We start from the raw sequence: 19,902 nt of genomic DNA, 5'->3' as shown, positions 1-19,902 counted from the left end.
GTGCGCGGGAAGTGCCACACGCGATTGCAGCAGGGTACACGTATTTTGGGGTGCGGGGGAAGTTTCACACGCGACATCAGCAGGGCACGTGTATTTCAGGGGTGCGCGGGAAGTTCCACACGCGATCTCATCAGGGTACGTGTATTTCGTGGTGCGGGGGAAGTTACACACGCGACATCAGCAGGGTACGTGTATTCCAGGGGTGCGCGGGAAGTTCCACACGCAATTCCATCAGGGTACGTGTATTACACGGGTGCGCGGGGAGCACCACACGTGAATTGCATGTGTGGGTCCTCCCAGGTGTTCCCTCTAAACCCTCCACGGCCCCTGCAGGTGGCTCACACCACAGGGGACTACCCTGCACATGTCCTGCAGGCACACCATCCACCATGGCCATGACCCCCAGCCAACCCACATGTCACCTTGCACTACTGCCCACCCACGCATGTCCCCCTGCACCCCCAGCCACCAGGAGCACCCTCCACCAGGCCCCGACCCATGTCTCCCACCACCCCCACCCCCCAGCAGTGCAGGGGCAGCCTCCACCAGGCCCCCACCCATGTCTCCCAGCACCCCCAGCCACCAGGGGCAGCCTCCACCAGGCCCCCACCCATGTCTCACACCACCCCACCCCCCAGCAGTGCAGGGGCAGCCTCCACCAGGCCCCCACCCATGTCTCCCACCACCCCCACCCCCCCAGCAGTGCAGGGGCAGCCTCCACCAGGCCCCCACCCATGTCTCCCAGCACCCCCACCCCCCAGCCACCAGGGGCAGCCTCCACCAGGCCCCGACCCATGTCACCCACCACCCCCACCCCCCAGCAGTGCAGGGGCAGCCTCCACCAGGCCCCCACCCATGTCTCACACCACCCCCAGCCACCAGGGGCACCCACCACCAGGCCCCCACCCATGTCTCCCAGCACCCCCACCCCCCAGCCACCAGGGGCAGCCTCCACCAGGCCCCCACCCATGTCTCCCACCACCCCATCCCACAGCCACCAACGGCATCCTCCACCAGGCCCCCACTCATGTCTCCCACCACCCCCACCCCCCAGCCACCAGGGGCAGCCTCCACCAGGCCCCGACCCATGTCTCCCATCACCCCCACCCCCCAGCAGTTCAGGGGCAGCCTCCACCAGGCCCACACCCATGTCTCCCAGCAACCCCACCCCCCAGCCACCAGGGGCAGCCTCCACCAGGCCCCCACCCATGTCTCACACCACCCCCCAGCCACCAGGGGCACCCACCACCAGGCCCCCACCCATGTCTCCCAGCACCCCCACCCCCCAGCCACCAGGGGCAGCCTCCACCAGGCCCCCACCCATGTCTCCCAGCACCCCCACCCCCCAGCCACCAGGGGCAGCCTCCACCAGGCCCCGACCCATGTCTCCCACCACCCCCACTCCCCAGCAGTGCAGGGGCAGCCTCCACCAGGCCCCCACCCATGTCTCCCAGCACCCCCACCCCCCAGCCACCAGGGGCAGCCTCCACCAGGCCCCCACCCATGTCTCACACCACCCCCCAGCCACCAGGGGCAGCCTCCACCAGGCCCCACCCATGTCTCCCAGCACCCCCACCCCCCAATCACCAGGGGCAGCCTCCACCAGGCCCCCACCCATGTCTCCCACCACCCCACCCCCCAGCAGTGCAGGGGCAGCCTCCACCAGGCCCCCACCCATGTCTCACACCACCCCCAGCCACCAGGGGCAGCCTCCACCAGGCCCCCACCCATGTCTCACACCACCCCCACCCCCCAGCCACCAGGGGCACCCACCACCAGGCCCCCACCCATGTCTCCCAGCACCCCCACCCCCCAGCCACCAGGGGCAGCCTCCACCAGGCCCCGACCCTTGTCTCCCACCACCCCCACCCCCCAGCAGTGCAGGGGCAGCCTCCACCAGGCCCCCACCCATGTCTCCCAGCACCCCCACCCCCCAGCCACCAGGGGCAGCCTCCACCAGGCCCCCAACCATGTTTCACACCACCCCCAGCCACCAGGGGCAGCCTCCACCAGGCCCCCACCCATGTCTCACACCACCCCCACCCCCCAGCCACCAGGGGCACCCACAACCAGGCCTCCACCCATGTCTCCCAGCACCCCCACCCCCCAGCCACCAGGGGCTGCCTCCACCAGGCCCCCACCCATGTCTCCCAGCACCCCCACCCCCCAGCCACCAGGGGCAGCCTCCACCAGGCCCCGACCCATGTCTCACACCACCCCCACCCCCCAGCAGTGCAGGGGCAGCCTCCACCAGGCCCCCACCCATGTCTCCCAGCACCCCCACCCCCCAGCCACCAGGGGCAGCCTCCACTGGCCCCCACCCATGTCTCACACCACCCCCACCACCCAGCCACCAAGGGCACCCACCACCAGGCCGCCACCCACGTCTCCCAGCACCCCCACCCCTCAGCCACCAGGGGCAGCCTCCACCAGGCCCCGACCCATGTCTCCCACCACCCCCACCCCCCAGCAGTGCAGGGGCAGCCTCCACCAGGCCCCCACCCATGTCGACCACCCCCCCCACCCCGCAGCCACCATGGGCAGCCTCCACCAGGCCCCCACCCATGTCTCCCAGCACCCCCACCCCCCAGCCACCAGGGGCAGCCTCCACCAGGCCCCCACCCATGTCTCCCACCACCCTCACCCCCCAGCCACCAGGGGCAGCCTCCACCAGACCCCCACCCATGTCTCCCAGCACCCCCACCCCCCAGCCACCAGGTGCAGCCTCCACCAGGCCCCCACCCATGTCTCCCACCACCCCACCCCCCAGCAGTGCAGGGGCAGCCTCCACCAGGCCCCCACCCATGTCTCCCAGCACCCCCACCCCCCAGCCACCAGGGGCAGCCTCCACCAGGCCCCCACCCATGTCTCCCACCACCCCACCCCCCAGCAGTGCAGGGGCAGCCTCCACCAGGCCCCCACCCATGTCTCACACCACCCCCAGCCACCAGGGGCAGCCTCCACCAGGCCCGCACCCATGTCTCAAACCACCCCCACCCCCCAGCCACCAGGGGCACCCACCACCAGGCCCCCACCCATGTCTCCCAACCCCCCCACGCCCCAGCCACCAGGGGCAGCCTCCACCAGGCCCCGACCCTTGTCTCCCACCACCCCCACCCCCCAGCAGTGCAGGGGCAGCCTCCACCAGGCCCCCACCCATGTCTCCCAGCACCCCCACCCCCCAGCCACCAGGGGCAGCCTCCACCAGGCCCCGACCTATGTCTCCCATCACCCCCACCCCCCAGCAGTGCAGGGGCAGCCTCCACCAGGCCCCCACCCATGTCTCCCACCCCCCCTGCCCCCCAGCCACCAGGGGCAGCCTCCACCAGGCCCCCACCCATGTCTCCCACCCCCCCCGCCCCCCAGCCACCAGGGGCTGCCTCCACCAGGCCCCCACCCATGTCTCCCAGCACCCCCACCCCCCAGCCACCAGGGGCAGCCTCCACCAGGCCCCGACCCATGTCTCCCACCACCCCCACCCCCCAGCAGTGCAGGGGCAGCCTCCACCAGGCCCCCACCCATGTCTCCCAGCACCCCCACCCCCCAGCCACCAGGGGCAGCCTCCACTGGCCCCCACCCATGTCTCACACCACCCCCACCACCCAGCCACCAAGGGCACCCACCACCAGGCCGCCACCCATGTCTCCCAGCACCCCCACCCCCCAGCCACCAGGGGCAGCCTCCACCAGGCCCCGACCCATGTCTCCCACCACCCCCACCCCCCAGCAGTGCAGGGGCAGCCTCCACCAGGCCCCCACCCATGTCGACCACCCCCCCCACCCCGCAGCCACCAGGGGCAGCCTCCACCAGGCCCCCACCCATGTCTCCCAGCACCCCCACCCCCCAGCCACCAGGGGCAGCCTCCACCAGGCCCCCACCCATGTCTCCCACCACCCTCACCCCCCAGCCACCAGGGGCAGCCTCCACCAGACCCCCACCCATGTCTCCCAGCACCCCCACCCCCCAGCCACCAGGGGCAGCCTCCACCAGGCCCCCACCCATGTCTCCCACCACCCCACCCCCCAGCAGTGCAGGGGCAGCCTCCACCAGGCCCCCACCCATGTCTCCCAGCACCCCCAGCCACCAGGGGCAGCCTCCACCAGGCCCCCACCCATGTCTCCCACCACCCCACCCCCCAGCAGTGCAGGGGCAGCCTCCACCAGGCCCCCACCCATGTCTCACACCACCCCCAGCCACCAGGGGCAGCCTCCACCAGGCCCCCACCCATGTCTCACACCACCCCCACCCCCCAGCCACCAGGGGCACCCACCACCAGGCCCCCACCCATGTCTCCCAGCACCCCCCCCCAGCCACCAGGGGCAGCCTCCACCAGGCCCCGACCCTTGTCTCCCACCACCCCCACCCCCCAGCAGTGCAGGGGCAGCCTCCACCAGGCCCCCACCCATGTCTCCCAGCACCCCCACCCCCCAGCCACCAGGGGCAGCCTCCACCAGGCCCCGACCTATGTCTCCCATCACCCCCACCCCCCAGCAGTGCAGGGGCAGCCTCCACCAGGCCCCCAAACCAATGTCTCCCACCCCCCCCCCGCCCCCCAGCCACCAGGGGCAGCCTCCACCAGGCCCCCACCCATGTCTCCCAGCACCCCCACCCCCCAGCCCCCAGGGGCAGCCTCCACCAGGCCGCCACCCATGTCTCCCAGCACCCCCACCCCCCTGCCACCAGGGGCAGCCTCCACCAGGCCCCGACCCATGTCTCCCACCGCTCCACCCCCCAGCAGTGCAGGGGCAGCCTCCACCAGGCCCCCACCCATGTCTCACACCACCCCCAGCCACCAGGGGCAGCCTCCACCAGGCCCCCACCCATGTCTCACACCACCCCCACCCCCCAGCCACCAGGGGTACCCACCACCAGGCCCCCACCCATGTCTCCCAGCACCCCCACCCCCCAGCCACCAGGGGCAGCCTCCACCTGGCCCCGACCCTTGTCTCCCACCACCCCCACCCCCCAGCAGTGCAGGGGCAGCCTCCACCAGGCCCCCACCCATGTCTCCCAGCACCCCCACCCCCCAGGGGCAGCCTCCACCAGGCCCCCAACCATGTTTCACACCACCCCAGCCACCAGGGGCAGCCTCCACCAGGCCCCCACCCATGTCTCACACCACCCCCACCCCCCAGCCACCAGGGGTACCCACCACCAGGCCCCCACCCATGTCTCCCAGCACCCCCACCCCCCAGCCACCGGGGGCAGCCTCCACCAGGCCCCGACCCTTGTCTCCCACCACCCCCACCCCCCAGCAGTGCAGGGGCAGCCTCCACCAGGCCCCCACCCATGTCTCCCAGCACCCCCACCCCCCAGCCACCAGGGGCAGCCTCCACCAGGCCCCCAACCATGTCTCACACCACCCCCAGCCACCAGGGGCAGCCTCCACCAGGCCCCCACCCCCCATCCACCAGGGGCACCCACCACCAGGCCCCCACCCATGTCTCCCAGCACCCCCACTCCCCAGCCACCAGGGGCAGCCTCCACCAGGCCCCCACCCATGTCTCCCAGCACCCCCACCCCCCAGCCACCAGGGGCAGCCTCCACCAGGCCCCGACCCATGTCTCCCACCACCCCCACCCCCCAGCAGTGCAGGGGCAGCCTCCACCAGGCCCCCACCCATGTCTCCCAGCACCCCCACCCCCCAGCCACCAGGGGCAGCCTCCACTGGCCCCCACCCATGTCTCACACCACCCCCACCACCCAGCCACCAAGGGCACCCACCACCAGGCTGCCACCCATGTCTCCCAGCACCCCCACCCCCCAGCCACCAGGGGCAGCCTCCACCAGGCCCCGACCCATGTCTCCCACCACCCCCACCCCCCAGCAGTGCAGGGGCAGCCTCCACCAGGCCCCCACCCATGTCAACTACCCCCCCACCCCGCAGCCACCAGGGGCAGCCTCCACCAGGCCCCCACCCATGTCTCCCAGCACCCCCACCCCCCAGCCACCAGGGGCAGCCTCCACCAGGCCCCCACCCATGTCTCACACCACCCTCACCCCCCAGCCACCAGGGGCAGCCTCCACCAGGCCCCGACCCATGTCTCCCACCACCCCCACCCCCCAGCAGTGCAGGGGCAGCCTCCACCAGGCCCCCACCCATGTCGACCACCCCCCCACCCCGCAGCCACCAGGGGCAGCCTCCACCAGGCCCCCACCCATGTCTCCCAGCACCCCCACCCCCCAGCCACCAGGGGCAGCCTCCACCAGGCCCCCACCCATGTCTCCCACCACCCCCACCCCCCAGCAGTGCAGGGGCAGCCTCCACCAGGCCCCCACCCATGTCGACCACCCCCCACCCCGCAGCCACCAGGGGCAGCCTCCACCAGGCCCCCACCCATGTCTCCCAGCACCCCCACCCCCCAGCCACCAGGGGCAGCCTCCACCAGGCCCCGACCCTTGTCTCCCACCACCCCCACCCCCCAGCAGTGCAGGGGCAGCCTCCACCAGGCCCCCACCCATGTCTCCCAGCACCCCCACCCCCCAGCCACCAGGGGCAGCCTCCACCAGGTCCCCAACCATGTCTCACACCACCCCCAGCCACCAGGGGCAGCCTCCACCAGGCCCCCACCCATGTCTCACACCACCCCCACCCCCCAGCCACCAGGGGCACCCACCACCAGGCCCCCACCCATGTCTCCCAGCACCCCCACCCCCCAGCCACCAGGGGCAGCCGCCACCAGGCCCCCACCCATGTCTCCCAGCACCCCCACCCCCCAGCCACCAGGGGCAGCCTCCACCAGGCCCCGACCCATGTCTCCCACCACCCCCACCACCCAGCAGTGCAGGGGCAGCCTCCACCAGGCCCCCACCCATGTCTCCCAGCAGCCCCACCCCCCAGCCACCAGGGGCAGCCTCCACTGGCCCCCACCCATGTCTCACACCACCCCCACCACCCAGCCACCAAGGGCACCTACCACCAGGCCGCCACCCATGTCTCCCAGCAACCCCACCCCCCAGCCACCAGGGGCAGCCTCCACCCGGCCCCGACCCATGTCTCCCACCACCCTCACCCCCCAGCAGTGCAGGGGCAGCCTCCACCAGGCCCCCACCCATGTCGACCACCCCCCCACCCCGCAGCCACCAGGGGCAGCCTCCACCAGGCCCCCACCCATGTCTCCCAGCACCCCCACCCCCCAGCCACCAGGGGCAGCCTCCACCAGGCCCCCACCCATGTCTCCCACCACCCTCACCCCCCAGCCACCAGGGGCAGCCTCCACCAGGCCCCCACCCATGTCTCCCAGCACCCCCACCCCCCAGCCACCAGGGGCAGCCTCCACCAGGCCCCCACCCATGTCTCCCACCACCCCACCCCCCAGCAGTGCAGGGGCAGCCTCCACCAGACCCCCACCCATGTCTCCCAGCACCCCCACCCCCCAGCCACCAGGGGCAGCCTGCGCCAGGCCCCCACCCATGTCTCCCACCACCCCACCCCCCCAGCAGTGCAGGGGCAGCCTCCACCAGGCCCCCACCCATGTCTCACACCACCCCCAGCCACCAGGGGCAGCCTCCACCAGGCCCCCACCCATGTCTCACACCACCCCCACCCCCCTGCCACCAGGGGTACCCACCACCAGGCCCCCACCCATGTCTCCCAGCACCCCCACCCCCCAGCCACCAGGGGCAGCCTCCACCAGGCCCCGACCCTTGTCTCCCACCACCCCCACCCCCCAGCAGTGCAGGGGCAGCCTCCACCAGGCCCCCACCCATGTCTCCCAGCACCCCCACCCCCCAGCCACCAGGGGCAGCCTCCACCAGGCCCCGACCCATGTCTCCCATCACCCCCACCCCCCAGCAGTGCAGGGGCAGCCTCCACCAGGCCCCCACCCATGTCTCCCACCCCCCCGCCCCCCAGCCACCAGGGGCAGCCTCCACCAGGCCCCCACCCATGTCTTCCAGCACCCCCACCCCCCAGCCACCAGGGGCAGCCTCCACCAGGCCGCCACCCATGTCTCCCAGCACCCCCACCCCCCAGCCACCAGGGGCAGCCTCCACCAGGCCCCGACCCATGTCTCCCATCACCCCCACCCCCCAGCAGTGCAGGGGCAGCCTCCACCAGGCCCCCACCCATGTCTCCCAACCCCCCCACCCCCCCAGCCACCAGGGGCAGCCTCCACCAGGCCCCCACCCATGTCTCCCAGCACCCCCACCCCCTACCCAAAACCTCAGGCCCGCCCACCCATGTCTACCAACCCCCCCACCCCCCCAGCCACCAGGGGCAGCCTCCACCAGGCCCCCACCCAATGTCTCCAGCACCCCCACCCCCCAGCCACCAGGGGCAGCCTCCACCAGGCCCCGACCCATGTCTCCCATCACCCCACCCCCAAGCAGTGCAGGGGCGCCTCCACCAGGCCCCCACCCATGTCTCCCACCCCCCCGCCCCCCAGCCACCAGGGGGCAGCCTCCACCCAGGCCCCACCCATGTCTTCCAGCACCCCCACCCCCCAGCCACCAGGGGCAGCCTCCACCAGGCCCCCACCCATGTCTCCCAGCACCCCCACCCCTCAGCCACCAGGGGCAGCCTCCACCAGGCCCCACCCATGTCTCCCACCACCCCAAACCCCAGCAGTGCAGGGGCAGCCTCCACCAGGCCCCCACCCATGTCTCACACCACCCCCAGCCACCAGGGGCAGCCTCCACCAGGCCCCCACCCATGTCTCACACCACCCCCACCCCCCAGCCACCAGGGCACCCACCACCAGGCCCCCACCCATGTCTCCCAGCACCCCCCACCCCAGCCACCAGGGGCAGCCTCCACCAGGCCCCGACCCTTGTCTCCCACCACCCCCACCTCCCAGCAGTGCAGTGGCAGCCTCCACCAGGCTCCCACCCATGTCTCCCAGCACCCCCACCCCCCAGCCACCAGGGGGCAGCCTCCACCAGGCCCCCGACCCATGTCTCCCATCACCCCCACCCCCCAGCAGTGCAGGGGCAGCCTCCACCAGGCCCCCACCCATGTCTCCCACCCCCCCGCCCCCCAGCCACCAGGGGCAGCCTCCACCAGGCCCCCACCCATGTCTCCACCCCCCGCCCCCCAGCCACCAGGGGCAGCCTCCACCAGGCCCCCACCCATGTCTTCAGCACCCCCACCCCCCAGCCACCAGGGCAGCCTCCACCAGGCCCCCACCCATGTCTCCCAGCATCCCCACACCTCAGCCACCAGGGGCAGCCTCCACCAGGCCCCACCCATGTCTCCCACCACCCCAAACCCCAGCAGTGCAGGGGCAGCCTCCACCAGGGACCCACCCATGTCTCACACCACCCCCAGCCACAGGGGCAGCCTCCCAGCCACCCCCCCAGCAGTGCAGGGGCAGCCTCCACCAGGCCCCCACCCATGTCTCCCAGCACCCCCAGCCACCAGGGGCAGCCTCCACCAGGCCCCCACCCATGTCTCCCACCACCCACCCCCCAGCAGTGCAGGGGCAGCCTCCACCAGGCCCCCACCCATGTCTCACACCACCCCCAGCCACCAGGGGCAGCCTCCAGGCCCCACCCATGTCTCACACACCCCCACCCCCCGCCCAGGGCACCCACCACCAGGCCCCCACCCCATGTCTCCCAGCACCCCCCCCAGCCACCAGGGGCAGCCTCCACCAGGCCCCGACCCTTGTCTCCCACCACCCCCACCCCCAGCAGTGCAGGGGCAGCCTCCACCAGCCCCACCCATGTCTCCCCAGCACCCCCACCCCGGCACCAAGGGGCAGCCTCACCAGGCCCCAACCTATGTTCTCCCATCACCCCCACCCCCCAGCAGTGCAGGGGCAGCCTCCACCAGGCCCCCAAACCAATGTCTCCCACCCCCCCGCCCCCCAGCCACCAGGGGTAGCCTCCACCAGGCCCCCACCCATGTCTCCGCCCCAGCCAGGGGCAGCCTCCACCAGGCCGCCACCCATGTCTCCCAGCACCCCCACCCCCCTGCCACCAGGGGCAGCCTCCACCAGGCCCCGACCCATTTCTCCCATCACCCCCACCCCCCAGCAGTGCAGGGGCAGCCTCCACCAGGCCCCCACCCATGTCTCCCACCCCCCCCGCCCCCCAGCCACCAGGGGCAGCCTCCCACCAGGCCCCCACCCATGTCTCCCAGCACCCCCACCCCCCAGCCACCAGGGGCAGCCTCCACCAGGCCCCCACCCATGTCTCCCACCGCTCCACCCCCCAGCAGTGCAGGGGCAGCCTCCACCAGGCCCCCACCCATGTCTCACACCACCCCCAGCCACCAGGGGCAGCCTCCACCAGGCCCCCACCCATGTCTCACACCACCCCCACCCCCCAGCCACCAGGGTACCCACCACCAGGCCCCCACCCATGTCTCCAGCACCCCCACCCCCCAGCCACCAGGGCAGCCTCCACCAGGCCCCGACCCTTGTCTCCCACCACCCCCACCCCCCAGCAGTGCAGGGGCAGCCTCCACCAGGCCCCCACCCATGTCTCCCAGCACCCCACCCCCCAGGGGCAGCCTTCCACCAGGCCCCCAACCATGTTTCACACCACCCCCAGCCACCAGGGGCAGCCTCCACCAGGCCCCCACCCCATGTCTCACACCACCCCCACCCCCAGCCACCAGGGGCACCCACCACCAGGCCCCCACCCATGTCTCTCCCAGCACCCCCACCCCCCAGCCCCAGGGGCAGCCTCCACCAGGCCCCGACCCATGTCTCCCACACCCCCACCCCCCAGCAGTGCAGGGGCAGCCTCCACCAGGCCCCCACCCATGTCTCCCAGCACCCCCACCCCCCAGCCACCAGGGGCAGCCTCCACTGGCCCCCACCCATGTCTCACACCACCCCCACCACCCAGCCACCAAGGCACCCACCACCAGGCCGCCACCCATGTCTCCCAGCACCCCCACCCCCCAGCCACCAGGGGCAGCCTCCACCAGGCCCCGACCCATGTCTCCCACCACCCCCACCCCCAAGCAGTGTAGGGGCAGCCTCCACCCAGGCCCCACCCATGTCGACCACCCCCCACCCCGCAGCCACCAGGGGCAGCCTCCATCAGGCCCCCACCCATGTCTCCCAGCACCCCCACCCCCCAGCCACCAGGGGCAGCCTCCACCAGGCCCCCACCCATGTCTCCCACCACCCTCACCCCCCAGCCACCAGGGGCAGCCTCCACCAGGCCCCACCCATGTCTCCCAGCACCCCACCCCCCAGCCACCAGGGGCAGCCTCCACCAGGCCACCACCCATGTCTCCCACCACCCCACCCCCCAGCAGTGCAGGGGCAGCCTCCACCAGGCCCCCACCCATGTCTCCCAGCACCCCCACCCCCCAGCCACCAGGGGCAGCCTCCACCAGGCCCCCACCCATGTCTCCCACCACCCCACCCCCCAGCAGTGCAGGGGCAGCCTCCACCAGGCCCCCACCCATGTCTCACACCACCCCCAGCCACCAGGGGCAGCCTCCACCAGGCCCCACCCATGTCTCACACCACCCCCATCCCCAGCCACCAAGGGCACCCACCACCAGGCCCCACCCATGTCTCCCACCACCCCACCCCCCAGCAGTGCAGGGGCAGCCTCCACCAGGCCCCCACCCATGTCTCACACCACCCCCAGCCACCAGGGGCAGCCTCCACCAGGCCCCCACCCATGTCTCACACCACCCCCACCCCCCAGCCACCAGGGGCAGCCATCCACCAGCCCCGACCCTTGTCTCCCACGACCCCCACCCCCCAGCAGTGCAGGGGCAGCCTCCACCAGGCCCCCACCCATGTCTCCCAGCACCCCCACCCCCCAGCCACCAGGGGCAGCCTCCACCAGGCCCCGACCTATGTCTCCCATCACCCCCACCCCCCAGCAGTGCAGGGCAGCCTCCACCAGGCCCCCACCCATGTCTCCCACCCCCCCGCCCCCAGCCACCAGGGGCAGCCTCCACCAGGCCCCCACCCATGTCTCCCAGCACCCCCACCCCCCAGCCACCAGGGGCAGCCTCCACCAGGCCGCCACCCATGTCTCCCAGCACCCCCACCCCCCTGCCACCAGGGCAGCCTCCACCAGGCCCCGACCCATTTCTCCCATCACCCCCACCCCCCAGCAGTGCAGGGCAGCCTCCACCAGGCCCCCACCCATGTCTCCCACCCCCCACCCCCCAGCCACCAGGGGAAGCCTCCACCAGGCCCCCACCCATGTCTCCCAGCACCCCCACCCCCCAGCCACCAGGGGCAGCCTCCACCAGACCCCCACCCATGTCTCCCACCACCCCACCCCCAGCAGTGCAGGGGCAGCCTCCACCAGGCCCCCACCCATGTCTCACACCACCCCCAGCCACCAGGGGCAGCCTCCACCAGGCCCCCACCCATGTCTCACACCACCCCCACCCCCCAGCCACCAGCGGTACCCACCACCAGGCCCCCACCCATGTCTCCCAGCACCCCCACCCCCCAGCCACCGGGGCAGCCTCCACCAGGCCCCGACCCTTGTCTCCACCACCCCCACCCCCCAGCAGTGCAGGGGCAGCCTCCACCAGGCCCCACCCATGTCTCCCAGCACCCCCACCCCCCAGCCACCAGGGGCAGCCTCCACCAGGCCCCCAACCATGTCTCACACCACCCCCAGCCACCAGGGGCAGCCTCCACCAGGCCCCCACCCCCCAGCCACCAGGGGCACCCACCACCAGGCCCCCACCCATGTCTCCCAGCACCCCCACTCCCCAGCCACCAGGGCAGCCTCCACCAGGCCCCCACCCATGTCTCCCAGCACCCCCACCCCCCGCCACCAGGGGCAGCCTCCACCAGGCCCCGACCCATGTCTCCCACCACCCCCACCCCCCAGCAGTGCAGGGGCAGCCTCCACCAGGCCCCCACCCATGTCTCCCAGCACCCCCACCCCCAGCCACCAGGGGCAGCCTCCACGGGCCCCCACCCATGTCTCACACCACCCCCACCACCCAGCCACCAAGGGCACCCACCACCAGGCTGCCACCCATGTCTCCCAGCACCCCCACCCCCCAGCCACCAGGGGCAGCCTCCACCAGGCCCCGACCCATGTCTCCCACCACCCCCACCCCCCAGCAGTGCAGGGGCAGCCTCCACCAGGCCCCCACCCATGTCAACCACCCCCCCACCCTGCAGCCACCAGGGGCAGCCTCCACCAGGCCCCCACCCATGTCTCCCAGCACCCCCACCCCCAGCCACCAGGGGCAGCCTCCACCAGGCCCCCACCCATGTCTCACACCACCCTCACCCCCCAGCCACCAGGGCAGCCTCCACCAGGCCCCGACCCATGTCTCCCACCACCCCCACCCCCCCAGCAGTGCAGGGGCAGCCTCCACCAGGCCCCCACCCATGTCTCCACCACCCCCACCCCGCAGCCACCAGGGGCAGCCTCCACCAGGCCCCCACCCATGTCTCCCAGCACCCCCACCCCCCAGCCACCAGGGCAGCCTCCACCAGGCCCCCACCCATGTCTCCCACCACCCCCACCCCCCAGCAGTGCAGGGGCAGCCTCCACCAGGCCCCACCCATGTCGACCACCCCCCACCCCGCAGCCACCAGGGGCAGCCTCCACCAGGCCCCCACCCATGTCTCCCAGCACCCCCACCCCCCAGCCACCAGGGGCAGCTCCACCAGGCCCCGACCCTTGTCTCCCACCACCCCCACCCCCCAGCAGTGCAGGGGCAGCCTCCACCAGCCCCCAACCCATGTCTCCCAGCACCCCCACCCCCCAGCCACCAGGGCAGCCTCCACCAGGTCCCCAACCATGTCTCACACCACCCCCAGCCACCAGGGGCAGCCTCCACCAGGCCCCCACCCATGTCTCCACACCACCCCCACCCCCAGCCACCAGGGGCACCCACCACCAGGCCCCCACCCATGTCTCCCAGCACCCCCCACCCCCCAGCCACCAGGGGCAGCCGCCACCAGGCCCCCACCCATGTCTCCCAGCACCCCCACCCCCAGCCACCAGGGCAGCCTCCACCAGGCCCCGACCCATGTCTCCCACCACCCCCACCACCCAGCAGTGCAGGGGCAGCCTCCACCAGGCCCCCCACCCATGTCTCCCAGCAGCCCCACCCCCAGCCACCAGGGCAGCCTCCACTGGCCCCCACCCATGTCTCACACCACCCCCACCACCCAGCCACCAAGGGCACCTACCACCAGGCCGCCACCCATGTCTCCCAGCAACCCCACCCCCCAGCCACCAGGGGCAGCCTCCACCCGGCCCCGACCCATGTCTCCCACCACCCCCACCCCCAGCAGTGCAGGGGCAGCCTCCACCAGGCCCCCACCCATGTCGACCACCCCCCACCCCGCAGCCACCAGGGGCAGCCTCCACCAGGCCCCCACCCATGTCTCCCAGCACCCCCACCCCCCAGCCACCAGGGGCAGCCTCCACCAGGCCCCCACCCATGTCTCCCACCACCCTCACCCCCCAGCCACCAGGGGCAGCCTCCACCAGGCCCCCACCCATGTCTCCCAGCACCCCCACCCCCCAGCCACCAGGGCAGCCTCCACCAGGCCCCCACCCATGTCTCCCACCACCCCACCCCCCAGCAGTGCAGGGGCAGCCTCCACCAGACCCCCACCCATGTCTCCCAGCACCCCCACCCCCCAGCCACCAGGGCAGCCTGCGCCAGGCCCCCACCCATGTCTCGCACCACCCCACCCCCCCAGCAGTGCAGGGGCAGCCTCCACCAGGCCCCCACCCATGTCTCACACCACCCCCAGCCACCAGGGGCAGCCTCCACCAGGCCCCCACCCATGTCTCACACCACCCCCACCCCCCTGCCACCAGGGGTACCCACCACCAGGCCCCCACCCATGTCTCCCAGCACCCCCACCCCCCAGCCACCAGGGGCCGCCTCCACCAGGCCCCGACCCTTGTCTCCCCCCACCCCCACCCCCAGCAGTGCAGGGGCAGCCTCGACCAGGCCCCCACCCATGTCTCCAGCACCCCCACCCCCCAGCCACCAGGGGCAGCCTCCACCAGGCCCGACCCATGTCTCCCATCACCCCCACCCCCCAGCAGTGCAGGGGCAGCCTCCACCAGGCCCCACCCATGTCTCCACCCCCCCGCCCCCCAGCCACCAGGGGCAGCCTCCACCAGGCCCCCACCCATGTCTTCCAGCACCCCCACCCCCCAGCCACCAGGGCAGCCTCCACCAGGCCGCCACCATGTCTCCCAGCACCCCCACCCCCCAGCCACCAGGGGCAGCCTCCACCAGGCCCCGACCCATGTCTCCCATCACCCCCACCCCCAGGCAGTGCAGGGGCAGCCTCCACCAGGCCCCCACCCATGTCTCCCAACCCCCCCACCCCCCAGCCACCAGGGGCAGCCTCCACCAGGCCCCCACCCATGTCTCCCAGCACCCCCACCCCCCAGCCACCAGGGGCAGCCTCCACCAGGCCCCGACCCATGTCTCCCATCACCCCCACCCCCAGCAGTGCAGGGGCGCCTCCACCAGGCCCCCACCCATGTCTCCCACCCCCCCGCCCCCCAGCCACCAGGGGCAGCCTCCACCAGGCCCCCACCCATGTCTTCCAGCACCCCCACCCCCCAGCCACCAGGGGCAGCCTCCACCAGGCCCCCACCCATGTCTCCCAGCACCCCCACCCCTCAGCCACCAGGGGCAGCCTCCACCAGGCCCCCACCCATGTCTCCCACCACCCCAAACCCCAGCAGTGCAGGGGCAGCCTCCACCAGGCCCCCACCCATGTCTCACACCACCCCCAGCCACCAGGGGCAGCCTCCACCAGGCCCCCACCCATGTCTCACACCACCCCCCACCCCCCAGCCACCAGGGGCACCCACCACCAGGCCCCCACCCATGTCTCCCAGCACCCCCACCCCCCAGCCACCAGGGGCAGCCTCCACCAGGCCCCGACCCTTGTCTCCCACCACCCCCACCTCCCAGCAGTGCAGGGGCAGCCTCCACCAGGCTCCCACCCATGTCTCCCAGCACCCCCACCCCCCAGCCACCAGGGGCAGCCTCCACCAGGCCCCGACCCATGTCTCCCATCACCCACCCCCAGCAGTGCAGGGGCAGCCTCCACCAGGCCCCCACCCATGTCTCCCACCCCCCCGCCCCCCAGCCACCAGGGGCAGCCTCCACCAGGCCCCCACCATGTCTCCCACCCCCCCGCCCCCCAGCCACCAGGGGCAGCCTCCACCAGGCCCCCACCCATGTCTTCCAGCACCCCCACCCCCCAGCCACCAGGGGCAGCCTCCACCAGGCCCCCACCCATGTCTCCCAGCATCCCCACCCCTCAGCCACCAGGGGCAGCCTCCACCAGGCCCCCACCCATGTCTCCCACCACCCCAAACCCAGCAGTGCAGGGGCAGCCTCCACCAGGGACCCACCCATGTTCTCACACCACCCCAGCCACCAGGGGCAGCCTCCACCAGGCCCCCACCCATGTCTCACACCACCCCCACCCCCAAGCCACCAGGGGCAGCCTCCACCAGGCCCCCAACCATGTCTCACACCACCCCCAGCCACCAGCGGCAGCCTCCACCAGGCCCCCACCCATGTCTCACACCACCCCCACCCCCCAGCCACCAGGGCACCCACCACCAGGCCCCCACCCCATGTCTCCCAGCACCCCCACCCCCAGCCACCAGGGGCAGCCTCCACCAGGCCCCCACCCATGTCTCCCAGCACCCCCACCCCCAGCCACCAGGGGCAGCCTCCACCAGGCCCCGACCCATGTCTCCCACCACCCCCACCCCCCAGCAGTGCAGGGGCAGCCTCCACAGGCTCCCACCCATGTCTCCCAGCACCCCCACCCCCCAGCCACCAGGGGCAGCCTCCACTGGCCCCCACCCATGTCTCACACCACCCCCACACCCAGCCACCAAGGGCACCCACCACCAGGCCGCCACCCATGTCTCCCAGCACCCCCACCCCACAGCCACCAGGGGCAGCCTCCACCAGGCCCCGACCCATGTCTCCCACCACCCCCACCCCCCAGCAGTGCAGGGGCAGCCTCCACCAGGCCCCACCCATGTCGACCACCCCCCCACCCGCAGCCACCAGGGGCAGCCTCCACCAGGCCCCCACCCATGTCTCCCACCACCCCACCCCCCAGCAATGCAGGGGCAGCCTCCACCAGGCCCCCACCCAGGTCTCCCAGCACCCCCACCCCCCAGCCACCAGGGGCAGCCTCCACCAGACACCCACCCATGTCTCCCACCACCCCACCCCCCAGCAGTGCAGGGGCAGCCTCCACCAGGCCCCCACCCATGTCTCACACCACCCCCAGCCACCAGGGGCAGCCTCCACCAGGCCCCACCCATGTCTCACACCACCCCACCCCCCAGCCACCAGGGGCACCCACCACCAGGCCCCCACCCATGTCTCCCAGCACCCCCAGCCACCAGGGGCAGCCTCCACCAGGCCCCCACACATGTCTCCCACCACCCCACCCCCAGCAGTGCAGGGGCAGCCTCCACCAGACCCCCACCCATGTCTCCCAGCACCCCCACCCCCAGCCACCAGGGGCAGCCTCCGCCAGGCCCCCACCCATGTCTCCCACCACCCCACCCCCTCAGCAGTGCAGGGGCAGCCTCCACCAGGCCCCCACCCATGTCTCACACCACCCCCAGCCACCAGGGGCAGCCTCCACCAGGCCCCCACCCATGTCTCACACCACCCCCACCCCCCAGCCACCAGGGGCACCCACCACCAGGCCCCCACCCATGTCTCCCAGCACCCCCACCCCCCAGCCACCAGGGGCAGCCTCCACCAGGCCCCGACCCTTGTCTCCCACCACCCCCACCTCCCAGCAGTGCAGGGGCAGCCTCCACCAGGCTCCCACCCATGTCTCCCAGCACCCCCACCCCCCAGCCACCAGGGGCAGCCTCCACCAAGCCCCGACCCATGTCTCCCATCACCCCCACCCCCCAGCAGTGCAGGGGCAGCCTCCACCAGGCCCCCACCCATGTCTAGCACCCCCCCCCAGCCACCAGGGGCAGCCTCCACCAGGCCCCCACCCATGTCTCCCAGCACCCCCACCCCCAGCCACCAGGGGCAGCCTCCACCAGGCCGCCACCCATGTCTCCCAGCACCCCCACCCCCCAGCCACCAGGGGCAGCCTCCACCAGGCCCCACCCATGTCTCCCATCACCCCCACCCCCAAGCAGTGCAGGGGCAGCCTCCACCAGGCCCCCATCCATTTTTCCCACCCCCCCCACCCCCCCAGCCACCAGGGCAGCCTCCACCAGGCCCCCACCCATGTCTCCCAGCACCCCCACCCCTCAGCCACCAGGGGCAGCCTCCACCAGGCCCCCACCCATGTCTCCCACCACCCCAAACCCCAGCAGTGCAGGGCAGCCTCCACCAGGCCCCCACCCATGTCTCACACCACCCCCAGCCACCAGGGGCAGCCTCCACCAGGCCCCCACCCATGTCTCACACACCCCCACCCCCCAGCCACCAGGGGCACCCACCACCAGGCCCCCACCCATGTCTCCCAGCACCCCCACCCCCCAGCCACCAGGGCAGCCTCCACCAGGCCCCGACCCTTGTCTCCCACCACCCCACCCCCAGCAGTGCAGGGGCAGCCTCCAACAGGCCCCCACCCATGTCTCCCAGCACCCCCACCCCCCAGCCACCAGGGGCAGCCTCCACCAGGCCCCCAACCATGTCTCACACCACCCCCAGCCACCAGGGGCAGCCTCCACCAGGCCCCCACCCATGTCTCACACCACCCCCACCCCCCAGCCACCAGGGGCACCCACCACCAGGCCCCCCACCCATGTCTCCCAGCACCCCCAACCCCAGCCACCAGGGGCAGCCTCCACCAGGCCCCCACCCATGTCTGCCAGCACCCCCACCCCCAGCCACCAGGAGCAGTCTCCACCAGGCCCCGACCCATGTCTCCCACCATCCCCACCCCCCAGCAGTGCAGGGGCAGCCTCCACCAGGCCCCCACCCATGTCTCACACCACCCCCACCACCCAGCCACCAAGGGCACCCACCACCAGGCCGCCACCCATGTCTCCCAGCACCCCCACCCCACAGCCACCAGTGGCAGCCTCCACCAGGCCCCGACCCCATGTCTCCCACCACCCCCACCACCCAGCAGTGCAGGGTCAGCCTCCACCAGGCCCCCACCCATGTCGACCACCCCCCCACCCCGCAGCCACCAGGGGCAGCCTCCACCAGGCCCCCACCCATGTCTCCCAGCACCCCCACCCCACAGCCACCAGGGGCAGCCTCCACCAGGCCCCCACCCATGTCTCCCACCACCCTCACCCCCCAGCCACCAGGGGCAGCCTCCACCAGACCCACACCCATGTCTGCCAGCACCCCCAGCCCCCAGGCACCAGGGGCAGCCTCCACCAGGCCCTCACCCATGTCTCCCACCACCCCACCCCCCAGCAGTGCAGGGCAGGCCTCCACCAGGCCCCCACCCATGTCTCCCAGCACCCCACCCCCCAGCCACCAGGGGCAGCCTCCACCAGGCACCCACCCATGTCTCCCACCACCCCACCCCCCAGCAGTGCAGGGGCAGCCTCCACCAGGCCCCCACCCATGTCTCACACCACCCCCAGCCACCAGGGGGCAGCCTCCACCAGGCCCCACCCATGTCTCACACCACCCCCACCCCCCAGCCACCAGGGGCACCCACACCAGGCCCCCACCCATGTCTCCCAGCACCCCCAGCCACCAGGGCAGCCTCCACCAGGCCCTGACCCTTGTCTCCCACCACCCCACCCCCCAGCAGTGCAGGGGCAGCCTCCACCAGGCCTCCACCCATGTCTCCCAGCACCCCCACCCCCCAGTCACCAGGGCAGCCTCCCCCAGGCCCCCACCCATGTCTCACACCACCCTCAGCCACCAGGGCAGCCTCCACCAGGCCCCACCTGTCTCACACCACCCCCAGCCACCAGGGGCAGCCTCCACCAGGCCCCCACCCATGTCTCACACCACCCCCACCCCCCAGCCACCAGGGGTACCCA

The sequence above is a fragment of the Ambystoma mexicanum genome, chromosome 8 (assembly GCF_040938575.1).
Source record: "Ambystoma mexicanum isolate Mex_15411 chromosome 8, UKY_AmexF1_1, whole genome shotgun sequence".
Lineage (NCBI taxonomy): Eukaryota > Metazoa > Chordata > Amphibia > Caudata > Ambystomatidae > Ambystoma > Ambystoma mexicanum.
The sequence above is the reverse complement of the archived record's forward strand: the minus strand, read 5'-3'. Positions refer to the sequence as shown.